Source organism: Electrophorus electricus, chromosome 1 (genome assembly GCF_041902795.1).
Source record: "Electrophorus electricus isolate QZ-2024a chromosome 1, ASM4190279v1, whole genome shotgun sequence".
NCBI lineage: Eukaryota > Metazoa > Chordata > Actinopteri > Gymnotiformes > Gymnotidae > Electrophorus > Electrophorus electricus.
The window spans coordinates 10982798-11005220 of NC_137497.1; the positions used below are offsets into that span (position 1 = coordinate 10982798).

The 22423-nt window shown below is 40.6% G+C and overlaps 1 pseudogene across 1 annotated transcript in view; it reads left to right on the forward strand.

The window, feature by feature from the left end:
* The first annotated feature begins 5218 nt into the window (after positions 1–5218).
* The window catches only part of LOC145657052 (NLR family CARD domain-containing protein 3-like), a 29333-nt pseudogene continuing 12128 nt past the window's right edge, over positions 5219–22423 (forward strand). The window contains exons 1-7 of the transcript XR_014122877.1: positions 5219–5407; positions 9174–9287; positions 11874–11987; positions 14591–14645; positions 15044–15248; positions 16111–17929; positions 19665–19835. The product of XR_014122877.1 is annotated as an NLR family CARD domain-containing protein 3-like (transcript). The remainder of the gene's footprint in view (positions 5408–9173; positions 9288–11873; positions 11988–14590; positions 14646–15043; positions 15249–16110; positions 17930–19664; positions 19836–22423) is intronic.

The window sequence follows — 22423 nt, forward strand, 5'->3', positions numbered from 1 at the left end:
AAAGCGTTACTTTCTCAATCTCTCAGCCAGTCTGCTTCATTCTGCCTATCACTATGAGTTTCTTGAGCAAGATCTATGTCACTTCCTTTAAATTTGATTAACTGAAAAAGCTGTGTTCTTTTATTCATATCCCGGCCCCATTAATAAGGAGGCAGACACGTGCAGAGAAGAGTGAGATTTATTAGGGGCATATTCAAAGTCGTAGTCATTAGGGTAGTCCAGGTCATATTACCACTACAAAGAATACATGATAAATAAACCTAGGGCTAGGATAAACAAAGGGAAGTAATGACAATCCAAAAGCACACAAAGGCAAACAGGGAAAGCAGGCTATAACAGAAACTAAGAAGTAACATACGGATGTAAGGAAAAACAAAATGGCTAGAATCAAACAGGCTAACAGACACAGAGGCTTAGAAACAAAGTCAGGCTTATATACATCCAATACATTCAAACATTCAATATATTCCATGCAATGCATGGAAACATATGCATGCAATGAATAGCAATGACACAGGGAATCAGATATGGTTTAAATACATGAATTTAACAAGGTAAGAATGAGGGACAGGAGTGAGCAGTCAAACAAGGGGTGGAGAAAACAAAACTATGGCATGGAACTAAAATACACAAGACAGAGAAAACGTGGAACATGGAAGCGGGAGGGACTAACCGTGACAGGATACAGTTACAAATACTTTCATTTCTACATTCTTCTTCATCCAATTCCTTCCACTCTGTTCCAGACAATCTGCTTCCTTTCATCTGTGTCATCATCAACAACTCCTTATCTTTTGGACATGTGCCAACTGTATTCAAAACCACCAGGGTAGTACCAATCCTCAAGAAGGCCACACTCGATGGCTCCAATGCTACCAATTACAGACCAGTATCACTTCTCTCTTTCCTTTCAAAAGCCTTCGAACAAGAAGTTTACAATCAATTGTCTCTTTTCCTCATCCAGAACCAGTTGCATGATCCCAATCAGTCTGGCTACAAATCGGCACATTCTACAGAAACAGCCCTCTTAGCAGTGATGGAGAAACTTCATGCTGCTAAAGTTGCCAAACTGTCATCTGTTTTGATTCTTCTAGACCTTTCAGCAGCCTTTGCCACAGTAATCCACAACATTCTCCTCTCTGTTCTCTCCAGGCTTGGTGTGACTGGCTCTGCATGGAAATGGTTTCAGTCCTATCTGGAGGAACGGTCTTATCAGGTGACGTGGAGAGGATCCACATCCAAATCATGTAGACTCTCCACAGGGCTCAGTATTGGGCCCCCTTCTCTTCTCTTTGAAAATCATTCTCTTGGAAAAGTAAAATCTCTCATGATTTCTCCTATTACTGCTATGCTGATGACACTCAATTACATCTTTCTTTTCCACCCTCTGAAACACAGGTCTACAGATGTATCTCAGCATGCTTGACTGACATTGCATCATGAATGACAGCCCACCACTTGAAGCTCAATCACAGTAAAACCGAGCTTCTATACATCCCAGGTACTCCCAACCCTTACCATGACCTCACAGTTTCCTTTGAGAACTCCTTGTTATCACTAGCTGAAGCTGCCTGTAGCCTGGGCATAACTTTGGACAACCTGTTGTCATTCTCATGTTTCAACATGTTTTGTAACATATGAAGGATTCAGCACTTTCTCTTGCAGGAAGCTGCCCATGTACTTTTGCAGTCTCTTGTGATCTCAAAGCACCACTTCTGCAGCTCGTTACTTGCTGGTATTCCTCTAAGAGCCATCAGACCTCTACAACTTGTCCGGAATGCAGCAGTACGACTGGTCTTCAATCTTCTGAAGTTCATACTCCATACATGAGGTCAGTGGTCAAAGCTTGAAATACCATGCTTCAAGTCTCATGGAAGACAAGCATCGAGACTATTCTCTGTCCTGCCTCCCAGATGGTGGAATGAACTTTCACTTGCTGTTCGGACAGCAGAGTCCCTTGCAGTCTTCAAGACCCAACTATTTGTGGAATATTTAAATGACCACTGACCCCGCTCCTATATTGACTAACTAAACTAGTACTTATTGTAAGGTATTGTTTATAACACTGATGTTGTCTAACAAACTAGTACTTATTGTTTATTACACTTGTCATTGTTTAAGATAGACTTTATGTATTTTGTACGTCTAGGCATCAGCAGGGATCCCTGTATTTCTACAGTGTTCTAGCTCATTGGTATATTGGATTCTAACCTACTCTACTGGCTGGGATGTATTTTATGAGTAAATGACAAAGCATTTTGTAAGTCAATCTGGATAAGAGCATCTGCTAAATGCCATAAATGTAAATGATCTTTGTCTCCTTGTCTCCTCAGGTTTGCTGTGTCTGATCATTATCTCCTGATCTCCACAGGTTTGTTGTGTCTGATCTTTGTCTCGTGGTCTCCTCAGGAAGCCCCAAGTGGAGAATGTGAAGAAAGCAGCAGCAGAGCAGATGGAGCAGGAGGCTCCAATGCTGAAGAAGAAAGGGTTCCTTCCTGAGAGCAAGAAACGCAAAAAACGCAAGAAGCTCACCATACTGGAGGACAAAAACACTACAGTCACCCCAGCAATTGCAAGGGGAGGGGTGGAAGGGGGGAAGAAGAAGGAGGAAAAGAAAAGAGGAGGAGAGGAAACACAGACTCCGCCTCCTGTTAAAAAGGCCAAAGCTCAAGAGCCACAGAGCAAGAAGCAGAGAGGGAGGGACAGACAGCAGGTCAGCACTGAGTGAGGGACACACAGGGACTGAACAGAGGAGCAGGACAAAGACTCTGAAATGGACCTGTGTAGACCAGTGCACATCAACCCTGCTCCTGGAGATCTGTCTCCCAGCAGTTTAGCCCCACCCCCTGCTCCTGGAGATCTGTCTCCCAGCAGTTTAGTCCCACCCCCTGCTCCTGGAGATCTGTCTCCCAGCAGTTTAGCCCCACCCCCTGCTCCTGGAGATCTGTGGCAGTGGTAGCTCAGTGGTTAAGGTACTTGACTTGTATTTGTAATCGGAAGTTTGCTCGTTCAACCACTGTGGCCCCACCACTGCCAAGTTGCCACTTACTACTACATTTACTAGAGTACAGTTGTGATTTGGGTATTCAGATCAAGAATCCTTGCATAACTCTCTTTTGTGGCCAACAATCGCTTATTAGTGTGTTGTGAGAAGTGTCTAAGCATAACATTAGCGGGTAAGCAGAAATCGAGGCGAGGCGAGGGGACGGATGTAAGTGCAGAGAGAGTTTATTAACAAACAAACATAAATAAACATAGTTGAACCAGGATAATAAAGATAATGAAGGTTAGGGCACAAAACAGCAAGAACCTCACATATTGACCGAATCGAAGGACACACCAAACAGACATGGTTCACCAAACCTACAACCAACTAGATGAACCAAAATAACCAACAATGTGGGAAACAAAACACAGGGCTTAAATACATGATCTAATGGACGCTAAACCAGACACAGGTGTAAATCATGAGGGGCGGAGAAAACGAAACTAAGGAATGGAATAATAACAAGGAAGTAAAGGAAAACAAAGAGGCGACAGGGAAACCATGGAAACGGGGACACCAGGAGGGTGGCCAATCGTGACACTGAGTGAAGTTTTATTTTATTTTCACTTAGTGTACTGAAGTAGCGTATTAGACTAGTAGGCTACGAGTTATAACATCCCAAATGGAAGAAGATAACCTGCTTATTCTGCAGTTGTCAAGACTGTTACTTTATCATTTACTATATCATCCATCCAGAGAGAGAGAGAGAGAGAGAGAGAGAGAGAGAGAGTGTGAGTGTGTGTGTCACTAGACATTTAAGGGTCTCTGGGTCCTGGGTCTCTCAGGGGCTCAGAGTGAGTGTTACTAGCCCATCGAGGGATAGCGTGTTACAGAAACGACACCATCTCAGATTGAGGAGAGATTCACATTTGTACCAAGAGGTCTGACCATGGGAGGGTATTTTTTGTCATTTTTGTGCTCATTAGAGTAAAGTGGCCATTGTGTTTGAATCAGGCCTGCCATGTATTTTATTTTTGTGTTCTGGTGTAATTAGTATGATTCTGTGGGATTTTGTTGGGTGGGGAATTTTAGGTTTATGAAAGGAATAAGATCAGAATAGGTTTGTTATGTCCATTTTTCTCTTCTCTTTTCTATTGTTATATAGAGATCTGTGTGCTAAAAGGTAACATTGAGTAATTAATAATTATGTCATATGCACATTTATGACATCTGACTAGTCATTAATTACACTCTGTAGTGAGGCTGGAAGTTCTCAATGGAATCTGGTTGTGTACTGCTATAAAGGACACCTAGATAGCTCACTCATAGATAGCTCACTTAATAGTTGAATACAGTTTACATATGATGAGGAACATGTTTGGTTCCTTCTTCTAACAGAAGAGCACTGCCAGTGATCCAGCTGTTATTTATTCTTACTGTTGTCTTGTATCTTTATCTCCTCTGCATGGCATTTATTTAATATAAAATGTAAATTATCAACTTTTAGGTAACCAGCAATGCTAATACACATTTACTGCTATTCTTTTATTGTTAGACTCTGTTCTGTGTGCTCTGTGTTCTGTGTTCTATGTGTTCCATGTTCTATGTTCTAGGTGTTCTCTGTGTTCTGTGTGTTCTTTATGTTCTGTGTTCTATGTGTTCTGTGTGTTCTATGTGTTCTGTGTGTTCTGTGTGTTCTGTGTTCTGTATTCTGTGTTTATTATACAAAATAATCTGCTTATTTAGGACTCCTAAATTTGTCTTACAATGCAGAATATTATGTAATAATGTTATAGGGAATCTAATCTAATCTGATTAATTTTATCATTTTTATAATTTGCATGAATCTAAATGTGTTGTTATTATTATTTTTGTTGTTGTTGTTGTTGTTATCATTATTGTTATTATTATTATTAGTAGTAGTAGTAGTAGTAGTAGTAGTAGTAGTAGTAGTAGTAGTATTATTAAGTACATCATGTAGTTTTCTGATGTACCAAATACAGGTAAACTAACAAATTATTTTTCCACAATATTTGAAATAAACACACACACACACTCACACACACACACACACACACACACACACACACACACACACACACACACACACACAGCCGCAAAACAAGTCCATGTAGGCGGGACTGTGAATCCATTGGCTGTATAGACTGTATAGTCTATGATTGGCTGCAGCAAAATGATGGCCAGCTAACTTTGGCTGATGATTGTCTTAACAAAAATGACTGGAATAAGAAATCGGTTGTGTAATTGGCTTCATACGAAAATGATTGACATGCGCTCTACTTACGCTCACTAGTGTTCCTGCAGTCCCTCCCTTCGCAAGAAAACGAAAGTATTTTCTGAACTGTTGCCGTTATTGAAAGTTGGGCGGATTGGAAATACGCGTGTTTAAAATATTTCACGGTAAGTTCATCCTATTTGTTAAAATGCGATGTCGGTGCAGTTTAAACAGCGTGTTTTGTACGTACATAGTTCTGTGTTTAAATCGTCGGTTCACCCAAAAGTGGATTAAATGTAAAGATTAAAGTCCTGGTGAAGTTAACGGTACGCATCTAAAATGACGGACACTAAAATGGCCCAGTACGATCGCAGTTATATTTTTAAAACTATTAAACTGGCTCAGATATACGTTGTCAGGTATTGTAAATCTCGATTCTAAATCGTAGTTAGTAAGGTTGCTGCTGTAACGTCTTTGTACAGTTAGTTTCCTGTTCAGTTTCAGCCATTTTTCAGTGTTGTCCAAATCCTCAGTGGACAGTTCAGATTCCCTGTATAGTTAATTATCTGTATTATTAATTATAGGTAGGGATCGGACGGTCGACACTGACGTTTCTACGCATGTTTCGAATTTTGAAACACTTGTACAAAGGCAAAACGGCCATATCACGTGACCACGGCTAAACGAAGCTTGTGTTTCTACAGGTGTCATACAGAACCTGCCGCTCCTGTCTTTGACTGACAGTGTCTGAAACAAACCTGATCACACATCTGTCTCAGTCACAAACTCTATGAATGCTTATAAGTCAAGAAAACACACCAAAACTTTCAGGATTTTGTGAGAATAGAGAATTTGAGAGATGGAGAGATTCAGTGTTGTCTAGATAGAAGGTTATTGATAGGACATATTGACTGATAGGCTAGTGAGAGACATCCAGTGAGCAGTAGGTAGGATATATATAGTGACATTAATATATAGAAAGTGTATATAGAGAGAGATCCTCTGGTTTACTGACAGGAGTGATGTGCTGTATATCCACACATTTATATAATGGTAAAAACACCTGTGCATGCCAGCAACATGTGTTCTATGTGAATGAATCTTTTCCAAGACTGAGGAGGTAATTTGGGAAGAGAAGAAGCCTCCCAAATAGCAGAACATCAAAAATGTTATAATATAAATATAACAATAAATATATCATTTTGAGACATTGTTCCTTTATTTTACTATGAAATCTGTTCCATACAGACAATTCATTAAATCGGTCTGCACTTTATAGAATACAGAGTTCATGTGAACCCACAGAACCCAACAAAGTTCATGCAAAGCCACAGAATTCTACAGAGTTCATGTAAACCCACAGAACCCATGTAGTTATTTATCCAGGTAAACATACCGGCATTTTGTTAATAGATTATCTTTCTAAATGTCATGTCTTACACATGAAACTGAAATGCCAAGAATTTGAAATGCCTCACAGAACACAACAGAAACAGTAGTTCCTTTAAAATATTTATTGATCATATGTATCAATAACCTGGTATAACCCACCAGAATAATATCTAGGCAAAGTAGTTTAGACATTGTTGTTTCACAGAATAGAATTATCAAGATGTTAGCAAAAGTGGTCACTGTGGAGATCATGTCAGAATGTTTCTATTCAAAAGGCCCATAAGTGTTGGAAGAATTTTGCATGAATATTATTTACTTTTGTTGTTCCTTATAATATACTTATCCAGTTAAATGTTATGCCATTGGTTAAAAATACTGGTTGATTATCCAGTTAAACTTTGTGTCATTGGCTAAAGATATCACGGTGCTGAGTGTTTCCCACACAGTAAAACTCTGTTTGTGTTAAACCCAGAGACTCTGTGTTACTGATAAAATGTAAGTCAGGCATCTTCTTTTTATATTGATATTCTGTGATGAAAAAACAATGTTAGTTGACAATTACTAACAAGCAGGCACGTTACTCCCTGTGCCTTTCTGTATAGGTTTAGTTTCACTTTCATGTTTTAGTGTATTTATCCTCTGGTAATGCTGTGTTTCATATCAGCTGTACTTCCTTTGTCTATTAGTCCTTGAGTTTGGGAGGTTGAATCAGTGATTTCAATGTTAGTCATGGCCACTGCATTTCTTTATCAAGTCAATGAGTCAGTTCCAGAGATTTGCCGCTAGATGGCTCCCAAGTACCAGTTATATTGATCGTAGTATAGATATTTCAATCGACTGTAAAAGCCTTTTTTGTGTATTGTGCATGTTGTGATTTACAAACAACATTGATATTTAAAGTAATATCTGTATTTGTGTCTTAGACCAAAGAATGATGACACATATTTGATCTCACAACATATAATATTGGGTAACCTATTCTCTACTTCACAGTTCTGTAACATCAAAGTTCATGCCTGTTATTACACCTTTGATCTCAGTATGGCTTTAAGTGGTCTGGCCAACAAACCAGGTTGAACACATTATAAAGCCAACCAGTGCCAGTCATCCCAGTTCCCTACAGTAGTCTTTACTACACTTTTGAAACCTTCGTGTTTCTTAGCCCTGAGTTTCCCCTGTTTGCTTTTGTGTGTTTTGATTGATCATGTTGGTAATATGACCCTAACGACTATGAATTTGGATTTGCCCCTAATAAATCTTGCTCTTCTCCGCACGTGTCCGCCTCCTTACAACTCAAAGTTACAAAATGTAGTGAACTACTGATGTCCACTGATTAAGGACAAAGATACCACACCTATGGTGTACTGTAAATGTAGTGAACAGCTGATGTACACTGATTAAGAACAAAGATACCACACCTATAGTGTACTGTAACTGTAGTGAACTACTGATGTACACTGATTAAGGACAAAGATACCACACCTATAGTGTACTGTAACTGTAGTGAACTACTGATGTACACTGATTAAGGACAAAGATACCACCACCTATAGTGTACTGTAAATGTAGTGAACAGCTGATGTACACTGATTAAGGGCATATAACAGACATGTTGACAGGACTGCTACCACTGTTTCCTCACTAAAGTGTCTTATTTCAATGTGTTGTGACTGCACCACTTTATGTTCCAGATAGTTTCTGTGATGAAAGGTCACAGTTTTATATTTCCAGCACACACTAGTGTTGATAGATTCTGTCTGTTGTCTCACTAACATACCCTATGTAGTGTTCTATATAGACCTGTCTGTGTGGGATAATGTGAGTGAGTGAGTGAGTGGATCATTACAGACACAGCCTGGGTTTATATTTGACTCGTTGTCTGTGGTGTGAGTGTGTGTGTGTGTGTGTGTGTGTGTGTGTGTGTGTATGCTAGAAATGATGCGGTTGCTCCTTTTCCTGTTGTGCACGTTGGACCTTTACAGTGTCAATTTGCACCTCTTAAATTTTGTGGACAGTCATATGTGATGGGTGTCAGAATGTCATTCTCTGTTTTTTCAGGGGTTAGTTTTGGGTTTGCACTGCCACCTACAGTTCTGGAGATGACTGCATGGATGAACACACTAGTATAAATACATTGCAGGTCTCTCAATATGATGATGAATTTACACTTGAATTTCTTTGTCATTGGTCATGTTAAATACTAGTTGTGCTGGATATGTGGGGTTATTTGATGCTTTAGCCATTGATGGTCAAGTTGCCTGTGCTTTAAGACAGAGTGCACATATACGGGCTGTTATGGTATCAGTAAACATACATGTAAATATATATATATATATATATATATATATATATATAGCATACAGCATAACTTGTTCTCATACACATGTATTGCACATTGTATTGCTTACATCTTTATATTATTTTATATATCTGTATTATTTATATTTTCTTATTTTTTGCTTCATGTTTCATGTTTGGCAGCATGTGTTTTATTTTTAATATGGTAATGTGAGGCATTGATTCAGTGTGATTCACTCTGTGTGTGTGAACTGTTGACAGGGAGCAGAGAGCAGCATCTCCAGTGTCCAGCTGTGTGTGTGTGTGTGTGAAGAGGAACAACTCCATGATGGAGCCTCATAACTCCAGCAGTGGAGGAGGAACCTCTGACCCAAAGTGAGGAGCTTTCCATCAAAACTTAATCTGAGAAAACAGGCAGAGGGAATATTCAGGATAAATGAGATGTAGTGAAGGATGTAATTACTCAACACTTTCCTCATCTTCATCAGGGTAGAGAGAGCAGAGTCTCCAGCACCCAGTTGATTTATTTTCACTATTCAATATCATCAGGAGGTGGAGTGAGAAAGCTACCCAGCCAAACACACACACACACACACACACACACACACACACACACACACACACACACACACACACACACACACACACACACACACACCCATTAATCCCTGTCACTCATCCTCAGCCATTCCCCTGCTCTCCATCTCCCACTTATTAGTTAGAAGTTATAGTTATTCTCCCCTTCATCTGTTGCCACTTCCTCTACATATTTAAACCAAGTTCTACTATCAGTGCTGTTCTAGTTTCTGTTTGCGTGTGTGTTTGTGTGTGGTATGTTTGTGTGTTATTGAAGGACAGGTGTAATGTGTGTGGTATAGTTGTGTTCCCGACGGACAGATGTGTGTGTGTGTGTGTGTGTGTGTGGTATGTTTGTGTTGCTGAAGGACAGGTGTGATGTGTGTGTGTGGTATGTTTCTGCAGTTGCTGAAGGACAGGTGTAATGCATGTGTGTTTCTGTGTGTGTGCCTGTGTGTGTGTGTGGTATGTTTGTGTAGTTGCTGAAGGATAGGTGTGATGTGTGTGTGTGTGTGTGTGTGCGGTATGTTTGTTTTGCTGAAGGACAGGTGTGTGTGTGTGTGTGTGTGTGTGTGTGTGTGTGTGTGGTATGTTTTTTTAGTTGCTGAAGGACAGGTGTGATGTGTGTGTGTGTGGTATATTTGTATTGCTGAAGAACAGGTGTTGTTTCTGTGTTATTGAAGGACAGATGTAATGTTTGTGTAGTTGCTGAAGGACAGATGTGGTGTGTGTGTGTGGGTGTGTGTTGTTCATTTGTCTTGCTGAAGGACAGGTGTGATGTGTGTGGTTCGTTTGTCTTGCTGAAGGACAGGTGTGATGTGTGTGTGAACAGGTGTGATGTGTGTGTGGTATGGTTGTGTTGCTGAAAGACAGGTGTGATGTATGTGGTATGCTTGTGTAGTTGCTGAAGGACAGGTGTGATGTGCGTGTGTGTCTGTGTGTAGTATGCTTGTGTACTTGCTGAAGGACAGGTGTGATGTGCGTATGTGTGTATGTGTGTTTAGTATGTTTGTGTACTTGCTGAAGGACAGGTGTGTGTGTGTGTGTGTGTGTGTGTGAGTGTGTGTTTGTGGTATGTTTGTGTAGTTGCTGAAGAACAGTTGTTGTTTGTGTGTTATTGATGGACAGATGTAATGTTTGTGTAGTTGCTGAAGGACAGGTGTGGTGTGTGTGTGGGGGTGTGTGTGCGCAAGTGGTATGTTTGTCTTGCTGAAGGACAGGTGTGATGTTTGTGTTGCTGAAGGACAGGTGTGATGTGTGTGTGGTATGGTTGTGTTGCTGAAAGACAGGTGTGATGTATGTGGTATGTTTGTGTAGTTGCTGAAGGACAGGTGTGATGTGCGTGTGTGTCTGTGTGTAGTATGCTTGTGTACTTGCTGAAGGACAGGTGTGATGTGTGTGTGTGTGTATGTGTGTTTAGTATGTTTGTGTACTTGCTGAAGGACAGGTGTGTGTGTGTGTGTGTGTGTGTGTGTGTGTGAGTGTGTGTTTGTGGTATGTTTGTGTAGTTGCTGAAGAACAGTTGTTGTTTGTGTGTTATTGATGGACAGATGTAATGTTTGTGTAGTTGCTGAAGGACAGGTGTGGTGTGTGTGTGGGGGTGTGTGTGCGCAAGTGGTATGTTTGTCTTGCTGAAGGACAGGTGTGATGTTTGTGTTGCTGAAGGACAGGTGTGATGTGTGTGTGTGTGTGGTATTTGTGTAGTTGCTGAAGGACAGGTGTGTGTGTGTGTGTGTGTGTGTGTAGTTGCTGAAGTACAGGTGTGATGTGTGTGTGTGTGTGTGGTATGTTTGTGTAGTTGCTGAAGAACAGTTGTTGTTTGTGTGTTATTGATGGACAGATGTAATGTTTGTGTAGTTGCTGAAGGACAGGTGTGGTGTGTGTGGGGGCGTGTGTGTTGTTCGTTTGTCTTGCTGAAGGACAGGTGTGTGTGTGTGTTTGTGTGTGTGTGCGCGTGTGTGTGTGTGTGTGTGTGTGTGCGCACGTGGTATGTTTGTCTTGCTGAAGGACAAGTGTGATGTTTGTGTTGCTGAAGGACAGGTGTGATGTGTGTGTGTGTGTGTGTGTGTGGTATGTTTGTGTAGTTGCTAAAGGACAGGTGTGTGTGTGTGTGTGTGTGTGTGTGTGTAGTTGCTGAAGAACAGGTGTGATTGTGTGTGTGTGTGTGTGTGTGTGTGTGGTATGTTTGTGTAGGTGCTGAAGGACAGGTGTGATGTGATGTGTGTGTGTGTGTGTGTGGTATGTTTGTGTAGTTGCTGAAGGACAGGTGATTCTAATCAAGTGTCCAGTGAGTGAAGGTTCCAGGCGGAGTTATTATGTAAGAATGTTGTGGGTGTAATTTGTTGTTCTCTAATGTGATTTATTTTCACTATTCAATATCATCAGGAGGGGGAGTGAGAGAGCAGCAACTCCAGCACCCAGCTGTGTGTCTATGAAGAGTGACAGGTCCATGGATCCTCCTCCTAAATTCAGCAGTGGACCTGTGACCTCAGTCCTAAGGTGAGTGACACATTACACACTCAGATTCTTTCATAAGTGGGGTAGATTTGTTCCTCCCAGTGTGTGAGGGAGTGAAGTTCCCCCAATAATACATCAATAATACCCCAGTAAACAATGTCACCATTCTACAGGTCAAACTAATAAGGTTGGACCAGACAAGTCACTTTGTTTTTCATCAGAAGTGGCTGAGGGTTTTCTGGCCCTTAATCATCCCTTCACTGTTGAACTCTTTTGTTTGTTCGTACTATTAAACAGTAAAAACACCAGTTATGTCTCCACTAAGCACTCCCATCACTCCCTTCACTCCTTCACTCCTTTCACTCCCCATCACTCCTTCACTCCCACCACTCCCATCACTCCTTCACTCCCTTCACTCCCCATCACTCCTTCACTCCTTCATTTCCTTCACTCCCATCACTCCCCTTCACTCCTTCACTCCTTTTTCCCAGTAGTGTAGGGGGTAGAACAGTGTGGTCTTGCTCACCCACTCCTTCAGTTCAAACCCTATCAGTTGTGTGGTTTTCTGTTCAGTTGTTCAGTTTTCCCTGTTCCACCTCATATGTATTTGGGTCCATCTAGGAGGTCCTGCTTACCTGAACAGGTGGGACATTCCAGTTCTGTGATACTGACACTATAGTAAAGTAATAATGGTGGTTCTGGTCTCATTAGTTTTAGAAACTGTTACATGCAGGTGGATGAGACGTCAGGATACAATTGCTGAGGACATTTATTAGACCAACTTGGGTAGTAAAGAACCACACAGGACACAGACCGACTGGGGTAATAAATAACCACACAGGACACAGACAGACTGGGATAATAGAGACATTGCAGAAATGGGAAGGTTAGCTATTATTGCATATCAGTTAACTCCAGCCAGGCATGTAGCTTTATTGTGGAGTCTGTGGTACTGGAGACCCCCAGCCATACCACACAATGTCAGAGGGAAGGAACATTCCTTCACCTTTCTAACCACAAAGATAGTACAGCCTCACTGACACAATCTGCAGGAATCATTTCCCATCTCCTACTGCTTAAAACCATCACAAAAGAAGAAGTCAAAAAATGTTTTTAAAGAATGATTTGATCTTTAGAAACCCTAACATCTGTGTCATATATGTGGGCAGTTTTTGGCTTTAAAAGAAAAATAAATCGTAACTACCAAACTGAAGGATTATTGGACACAGTAGGGAACAAATCACAAGTGATGAAAGATGAGTTAAATTGGCTTAGAGAAGTTAAAGCTTTAATTGTTAGTAAGTAAAGTTGTTAGTGGTTCATGGTCTAAGCAGTGTGCAGTGGTGTGACTGACACCCCTCACCTCCTGACTCTCTCTGGGTCTGATCTGATATCTGATTGATGTCTGACTGGTTCCCAGTACAGCGACAAAGAGATTCTGCACCAGGGCAAAATGGAAATAAACGAAACGTGTTTAATACTGTAAAAAGGTTTCATGATGTGTATCATACAAACACATAACATTTAAAGTATTTGTAAATGATCCGCAGCTGATCTCAGACCTGTTTTGGTTTTGTAGCACCACAGCAGGGTCAGTAAGATGAGGAACAGGACCAAACTCAGTCCCACAGCTAAACCAACCAGGCCAAGAGAGGAGGAATCACCAGCTGAACTCATGGGAACTGAACAAAGCACATGAATCACAAAATTATTTGTTACATGTTTGATCTATTCTGTCTTTTAAATTGGTTGTTAAGAAACATTTAAATTCACTGTTTTTTGACCCCTGAGACCCAGCTGTGTGGTGACTTTCCTCTCTCTGGGTGTTTACAGTAGTAGACACCCTCATCTGACTTTGAGACAGTACGGATGGTCATTTCTCCTGCAGTCTGGGTCTGGATGAGTGATCCATCTTTATATAAATCAGCTCTGAGGTGTGATGTGATAGTGGGGTAAAGTAAACAGTGTAGAGTCAGAGGATCTCCCTCAGTCACAGGATGGACAAACTCTCCAGAATCACACCACCATCTAGACCAGAGAAAACACTTTACTCATCTGTTACAGAGAGAAGGATTCCAGCATGAACACTGAGTATTACATAACAGGTTTGGGACACAGAATATAAATACAATACACCCAATCTTTGGAGGGTAGAATAATGTCAAACACACGCACACAGTTTACCCAGAACTGTTAAATTAACAGCTTTCTATATTAACCCTCACCCTGGTTTCTGGTCAGTATCTGATAGTGTCCACCACGGGTGCAGCCTGTCAGGGTGCTTCACCTCTGATTATCCTGCCTGCTGCCCCACAGCTGCTCTGTTACACTTCTCTCTCTCTTTCTCTCTCTCTGTCTGTTCTGTTGCCCCCTGTTCTATGTGGATGGGGTAAATATAACTGGTTGTGTTTGTCATTTCCCAGTAACCGGTGAAGCACCATTCACATAAACATTATTCTACATCACCAGAGTGAGGGCCAGGGGCAGCTTCTCTGGTTATTCTGCTCTACTGTCAGTACAGTGTTTGGGTTGAAGCCATGTATCACATCATCATCAGCATCATGTACACAACCATGAATTTAACTTGGATTCATGTTTATAAACTGTAGATTATCCATTAAAGTTTTTGTTTTGTTTGTCCACAGTGACCAGAAGAAGCCTGTAAACATTTCTAAAGAAAAGCTGGAGTCAGTGTTCAAGGTGTGTAAGTGTGTGTGTGTGTGTGTGTGTGTGTGTGTGTGTGTGTGTGTGTGTGTGAGGGGGAAGGGTCTTTATCGTTGGAGTGTGTTTAGATCACAGATCATGATGAGACTCTGTGGTTTACTGGTTCATCCTTTACTTTAATGGCTTTTTGTAATTTAACTGATAATGAACAAAACTCAAACTTCACAAACTACTATTATAACTTTCTAAAATTAACTAACATTTAAACTTTAAGATACAGCTCAGTTAATGTGATGCTTATGTTCTTTTATAAACCATAATGTGCACATGACCACCCAATCCCACTCAGTTCAGTCCTCTCTTCTGTTTAATTGATTATCCTGTGTTAAAAAGATCTGTATATAACACTAGTTTTACTGATACTGTTTATTCAGGAGCTGGAGGACAAAATCATCTCTCTGGTGAAGAATGAGCTGAAGAGATTTAAGAATCTACTGAGCTCAGATTACCCAGCATGCACTGAGAGACAGGTGGAGGATAAGGAGGATCAGAGCTGTGTCAGAGAGGGGGCGCTGGAGATCACACTGCACGTCCTGAGGAAGATGAACCAGAAAGACCTCGCTAACACACTACTGACCAGTAAGAGTTCTGGGTCATGACATTATTACATTTAGCAGGTGCTTTTAATGAAGGAAAATAAATACTTACCATTGTGAGTACAATTCAAGCAATTGAGGGTTAATCGTCTTGCTCATGTGCCCAAGAGTGGCAACTTTGTAGTGGTGGGGCTTGAACTGACAACCTTCTGATTGTTGGTACAGTACATTAACTGCTGTACTATCATGTGTTTGCAGAATGCTGAGGTTTTGAGGATACATTGTTATTCTTTAGGACTGAGATTTAATTTGACCAATGAGATTTGACCACAAATCACTGGCAGATGTTAATTTTTTTTTCTATGTCCACATACACCCCCCCCCCCCCCAAGTATCCCAAGTATATGTTCATGAATGAATCATATGAGAGTTTGGATACAATTGCAATCACGTTTACTCACAAGTGGAATAGTTCAAGTGGTCAGACACTATTTAATGTTAAAAGGATCACTTAAAATAAAGTGTCACTTTATTCTTTGGAAATGAGATTGGAACACAGGTCCTATCTCACAGATCACAGGTTGTTTCCCCCTACACTCCTTGTGTGTGTGGTGGAACCTCAGCTGGTTTCTAACTACTGACCATTCAGTGTTATTGATAGCCAGTAAATATTATAAACAAAATAATGTATAATTCAATGTCCATTGAAATCGTGAAATCTAAGGCTGTCAGTCCCTGAATTGACTAAGATTTACCACTGGACGTTTCATGCCCAATCTAGCAGGAACAAACAATCTATTTATAACAATCTGTTTATCTCTTTTCCTGTAACTCCTGTAATGAGTCTTTTATGAATGAATCTAAAAGAGATTAACATGTGGTCTGTTGTCTTCCTCTTTTATCAGAACTGGCCCCTGCTTGCCACAGAAAGCTCAAATCCAAACTGAGGGACAAATGTCAGAAGATTCATGAAGGAATCTCACAGCAGGGAACCACAGCACTTCTGAATGAGATCTACACAGAGCTCTACATCACAGAGGGAGGGAGTGGAGAGGTCAATAATGAGCATGAGGTGAGACAGATTGAGACAGCATCCAGGAGACGAGTAACACAGGAGATACCCATCAAATGCAGTGACATCTTTAGACCCTTACCAGGACAAGACAAAGCCATCAGAACTGTGCTGACTAAAGGAGTGGCTGGAATTGGTAAAACAGTCTCTGTGCAGAAGTTCATACTGGACTGGTCTGAAGGAAACATAAATCAGGATGTACTCTTCATATTCGCACTTCCTTTTAGGGAGCTGAATTTGCTGAAGGAGAAAAAGTTCAGTCTGGTGGAGCTTCTTCATCGCTTTTTCCCAGAAACATGTGAATTAAAACCTAAACATTATACCAGCTACAAAATTCTGTTCATCTTTGATGGTCTGGATGAGTGTAGACTTCCTCTAGATTTCCAGAACAATGAGAGATTGAGGGATGTAACAGAGTCCTCATCAATGAGTCCTCATCAATGAATCTCATCAGTGGATGTGCTGCTGACAAACCTCATCAAGGGGAATCTGCTTCCCTCTGCTCTCCTCTGGATAACCTCTCGACCAGCAGCAGCCAATCAGATCCCTCCTGAGTGTGTTGACCAGGTAACAGAGGTAAGAGGGTTCAGTCAACCACAGAAAGAGGAATATTTCAGGAAGAGAATCAGTGATCAGGGCCTGGCCAATAGAATCATCACACACATGAAGTCGTCAAAAAGCCTCTACATCATGTGCCACATTCCAGTCTTCTGTTGGATTGCAGCCACTGTTTTAGAGAGAATGTTGGGTGAAGCAGAGAGTGGAGAGATCCCCAAGACTCTGACTCAGATGTTCACACACTTCCTGATCTTTCAGCTCAGACACAAGGACCAAAAGTATGGAGGAAGTATGAAAGGACAAAAAAGGACTCACACAAATCACATGAAAAAACATGTTTTGGCACTGGGAAAACTGGCTTTCCAACAGCTAGAAAAAGGCAACCTGATCTTCTATGAGGAAGACCTGAGAAACAGTGGCATTGATGTCAGAGAAATGACAGTGTATTCAGGAATGTGCACTCAGATCTTCAGAGAGGAGTTTGAGCTACAGCTGGGGAAGGTGTTCATCTTTGTTCATCTGAGTGTTCAGGAGTTTCTGGCTGCTTTATATGTGCTAATTTCCTTCATCTCCACCAACACCAATGTGCTGCAACAGCAACACCCTGAAATGGTCAAAACCCCAATGTCTGTCTTCCTCAACAATGCAGTGGACAAGGCCTTACAGAGTCAATATGGACACCTGGACCTTTTCCTCCGCTTCCTTCTGGGTCTCTCAGTGGAGTCCAATCAGACTCTCTTACGAGGCCTACTGACACAGAGAGGAAGCACCTCTCACAGCAAAGAGGAAACAGTCAAATACATCAAGGAGAAGATCAGTGACAGTCCCTCTACAGAGAAATCTATCAATCTGTTCCACTGTCTGAATGAACTGAATGATCATTCTCTAGTGCAGGAAGTCCAAACATACCTGAGCAGAGGAGGTGACCATTGTCTCCATGGAGCCAGACTGTCTCCTGCTCAGTGGTCAGCTCTGGTGTTTGTGTTGCTGAACTCTGAAGAGGAGCTGGATGAGTTTGACCTGAGGAAATATGACCCATCAGAGGAATGTCTGCTGAGAATGCTGCCAGTGGTCAAAGCATCCAGAAAAGCCATGTGAGTATTTTCATTTAGAGATGAACAGTGGGTGTAGCAGGCAGTGGATGTTCTTGACTCAGAAGGTCTTCTGTGAAAAATGAAAAGGAGAGAGAGAGAGAACATTAGAGAGAGAGAGCAGGATAGAGAGATCCTACATTAAAGCACATGTAGGTGATTGAAGGCTCCAACACCAGGTGCTTAAGTTAAACCATAAAGTTGTGGAACATTGGAATGTAGTAACACTGTCCAGTGATTCAATACAGTCTAGTGATTCATTAGTCTAAATGTATTAATGATGGTTAAATGATATTTGATGTCATGGGTAGTTGTGTGTCTGTGAGTTGAGAATGGTTCTACCTTTAAAACAGTGGCCAACAGTGTTTATAGTTCACACTCTTAGTAAAACAGACAGAAAATGTGCTGCAGTGTAACATATAGAAGTATGAACTATCAGTGTGTACATGCGCACACACGCATGTATGCACATACACACACTCACACACAGTGTAACATACAAAAGGGTTCAAATATGAACTATCAGTTCAGCTTTCTGATCAACATTACAGTTAAACCACTACTGACCAATACAGAGAAAAGTGCACAAGAATGAGCATGACCAATGCATACACATGCACACACACACACATATATATATTTCACACTGATGGCAGTTTTCAAACTTTATCACAGGTTTTCACACTTAACTGACTGATGGGGTCTGCCTCACACACACCTGACTGACTGATGGGGTCTGCCTCACACACAACTGACTGACTGATGGGGTCTGAGTCACACACTGACACACACTTGACTGACTGATGGGGTCTGCCTCACACACACCTGACTGACTGATGGGGTCCCTGACTCAGCCTCCAGGATTCTCGGTGCACCACTCAGACAGAACTCAGGACCTCACTGGGAAAAGCAAAGGCAGAGGAGAATGTTTCATGATCAGTGACTCATAGTGTGAGCACAGGAATGTAAACACTAGTAAAAGATTCTGCTCTCTGCATTCTGTCCATTCCCCCATAATCACTACTGCAGTGTTCATCCCACCATCGTTAGTACTGCAGTGTTCATACACTAATATTCACTACTGCAATGTTCATTCCTCCATAATCAATACTGCAGTGTTCATTATTCCATAGTCACTACTGCAGTGTTTATTTCTCCATAATAAATACTACAGTGATTATTCCACTATAATCAATACTGTGGTGTTTATTCCTCTATAATCACTACTGCAATGTTCATTCCTCCAATAATCACCATTGCAGTGTTTATTCCTCCATAATAAAAACTCTTGCAGTGTTTATTCCTCCATAATCACTACTCTGCATGTCTTCCAACAATGTTTTCTGTTTGTATATTAGTGTGTTTGTATTTGTGAAACATTGAATGAGATCTATGTTCTTCTGTTTCCTGTTATGGTGTTAGGGGTGGGATATTTTGATATTTGGACTCTGATTATGATAACTGCCATTCACTGACTTATGAACCAACCATCCATTATTTGGTCACCTGTCTTAGGTTGCTAATGAATGTTATTTGTCATGTCTTTGTCCACTTTGTCTTTGATGAAGACACGGTAGTGTTGAAATGTTGCTGTGTTTGTAAAATTAAAAGGCTGAAAATTTATCAGTGTGTTCCAGACTTTTCAAGCTCTTCTTTAAATTTTTATTAGCAGTTCAGATCTTTTAATTCATCATCCTCTGACTGAACTACATTATTTAATGTATTTACTTATTTACAGACTATCTGGCTGTGGTCTCACTGAAGGGTCTTGCAAATCTCTCACATCAGTTCTACAAACAGAAAACTCACTGAGAGAGCTGGAGATGAATAATAATGACCTGCAGAATTCAGGAGTGGAGCAGCTCTGTGCTGGACTGAAGAGTTCACACTGTAAACTGGAGATTCTCAGGTGAGTTTCTTTGACTATTTTTGAATGTAAATAAAGAGCCATTTTAAAAAGGTCAGTGTCAACTCCCTTATAGTACAGTATTAAACTAACATTGCCAGGCAAGGCAATGCAAGGAAATATACACTTTTATATTATATTATAAAGTTCTCTTCTGTAAATATTTCTAAATATAGTTTTCTGTTGAAACCTCACTGCATTTCATTAAATGACCACACTGTGGAGACAAAGAGTTACATTTGTGATGCATGAGCAGATTTTCAAGTCTAGAAGAGAAATATAACATTGTAAAGAGAAGACACAGATGAGTCCTTGTCCACATGTACAGGTGTATTTATTAAAATGCTGCTTCAACTAGGCGCTTTGGCATTTTGTCCACAAGCTGCATTTTTGGTCACCTGAGAGCAGAAATTTAGCAAAATGTCTTACAGGATGAATATATTCAGAAACTCCAACAACAGTGTTGTAAAATGAAGTGGTCTAATGTAAGATTTTCACTGAGTGATTTTATGTAGTTTATGTATGAAAACACTGTAAACATCAGTCATTCTAATCTCTCTGCAAATACAAGCCCTTAAAATCTTAATTAAAACATTTAAAGCTGAACCATTGAGGTTCTGGACACATTACAGGACACTTTTACAATTACACGATTCCCTTGCGTTTATGGGTGGGAGACCCTGTTCTCATTATGATTTACACCGTGTGCTCAACACATGTTGAGATGAGCTGAACTGACAGCTGTGCTGGAGGAAAGAACGCAACAAGTTAATATTCATTCAATAGAACTGAACGGTTTATTGGTTATTCCTTAAGATAAACCTGTGATCTCTCTCCATGGGTGTTTTTATGAAACATGTAGCTGGCTAATATTAGTAACCTTAAGCTTTCCAAGTTACAGTATATTGTTGGTTACTACTCCTAGATACCTCACGCTAACGGCATATTAGCTTGACTTAGGAGTGAATGTTGGCTGCTAATTTTTTCATCAAGCCAGAGACATCAAACAAAAATAGAACAGTGATGGTAGAAGACGTCGAGTCAGCAGAGAGAGAAACTGAGCAGACAGCTGACACTAAACTCAGGACATCTGAACACAGTAGTGAGGAACAATGTTCAGCACTGGACGAGTGAACCTGTGGACTTAATTACAAGAGAGAAAGAAAGACAAACAAGACACAGTAATCAGTAATCAGGAGATTAGGAGGAGAGAAGGAGTGAAGTGTGTGTGTGTGTGTGTGGTGCATAGCATGTGTGGTGATTTGTATTACATCAGAACTTTAGATCAGACATTTCTGCACCCATAATTCATCATTTGATACTAAATAATTCAGATACACTGAGAATTATAACCACACGTAGAATTATAATCACATGTAGAAGTCTAACCAAATGTAGCAATATAACTACATGTAGAAATATAACCACACACAGAATTAAACCAGACCTCGCACTGTTTAGTTCAGGACCAATATGACTACTGTATATACACAGTAAACCAGACCTCACACTGTTTAGTTCAGGACCAATATGACTACTGTATATACACAGTAAACCAGACCTCGCACTGTTTAGTTCAGGGCCAATATAACTACTGTTTATACACAGTAAACCAGACCTCACACTGTTTAGTTCAGGGCCAATATAACTACTGTTTATACACAGTAAACCAGACCTCACACTGTTTAGTTCATGGCCAATATGACTACTGTTTGAAATCTTATTTATTACACAGATTGACACAAGTATGTTTCATTTACTGTTTATAATGCTTCACCTCAATTGAAACGTGTGTGTGTGTGTGTGTGTGTGAGGGAGATACAGAACTATTTTTTTTGTGTGTGTGTGTCTGAGTGAGAGAGGGGGAGAGAGAGAGGGAGAGAGAACTTTTATCTGTGTGTGTGCGTGAGAGCTAGAGAACTATTATTTGTATGTATGTGTGTGTGAGAGAGAGAAACACAACTATTATCTGTGTGTGTGTGTATTAGAGAGAAATAGAGAGAGAGACAGAGAGAGAGACAGATCTATTATTTGTAAATGTGAGACAGAACTATTATCTGTGAGTTTGTGTGTGTGTGAAATAGAGAGAGAGAGAGACAGACAGATCTATTTGTGTGTGTTAGAGAGGCAGAACTATTATCTGTGTGTGACCACCACTGATGGAATGTGCTCCTCACTGGACCCCTTGCTGTGCTCCTTGTCTTTCTGCTTCCTCCATACAGGAGAACAAACACTGACCACAGAAAATACTTAAAACCACAAGATGTCTGGAGGGCTCAGAAGTTCAGAAACAATAGTGAAGGTGTTTTGCAGGGAAAATATATAAAATACAAATAGTGGGAGAGTCAAGGCACTGTTCTGTTAAAAAAAAAAAAAAAAAAGGAAAAAATGTGTAAAAAAATTTGTAAAACTCAAGGTAGTAATAACATGAATATCCAAGAAGCACTAGTGACAGAAATATAAGTAACAGAAATATGTGACAAGTTTCTCAATTTGAGTGACAGTAATTTTATCCAATCACATATGTGGTAGGACGGCCGCGGCAGCAGAATATTGAATGACGTCATTACAGTGGCCAATAGCATCAGAGG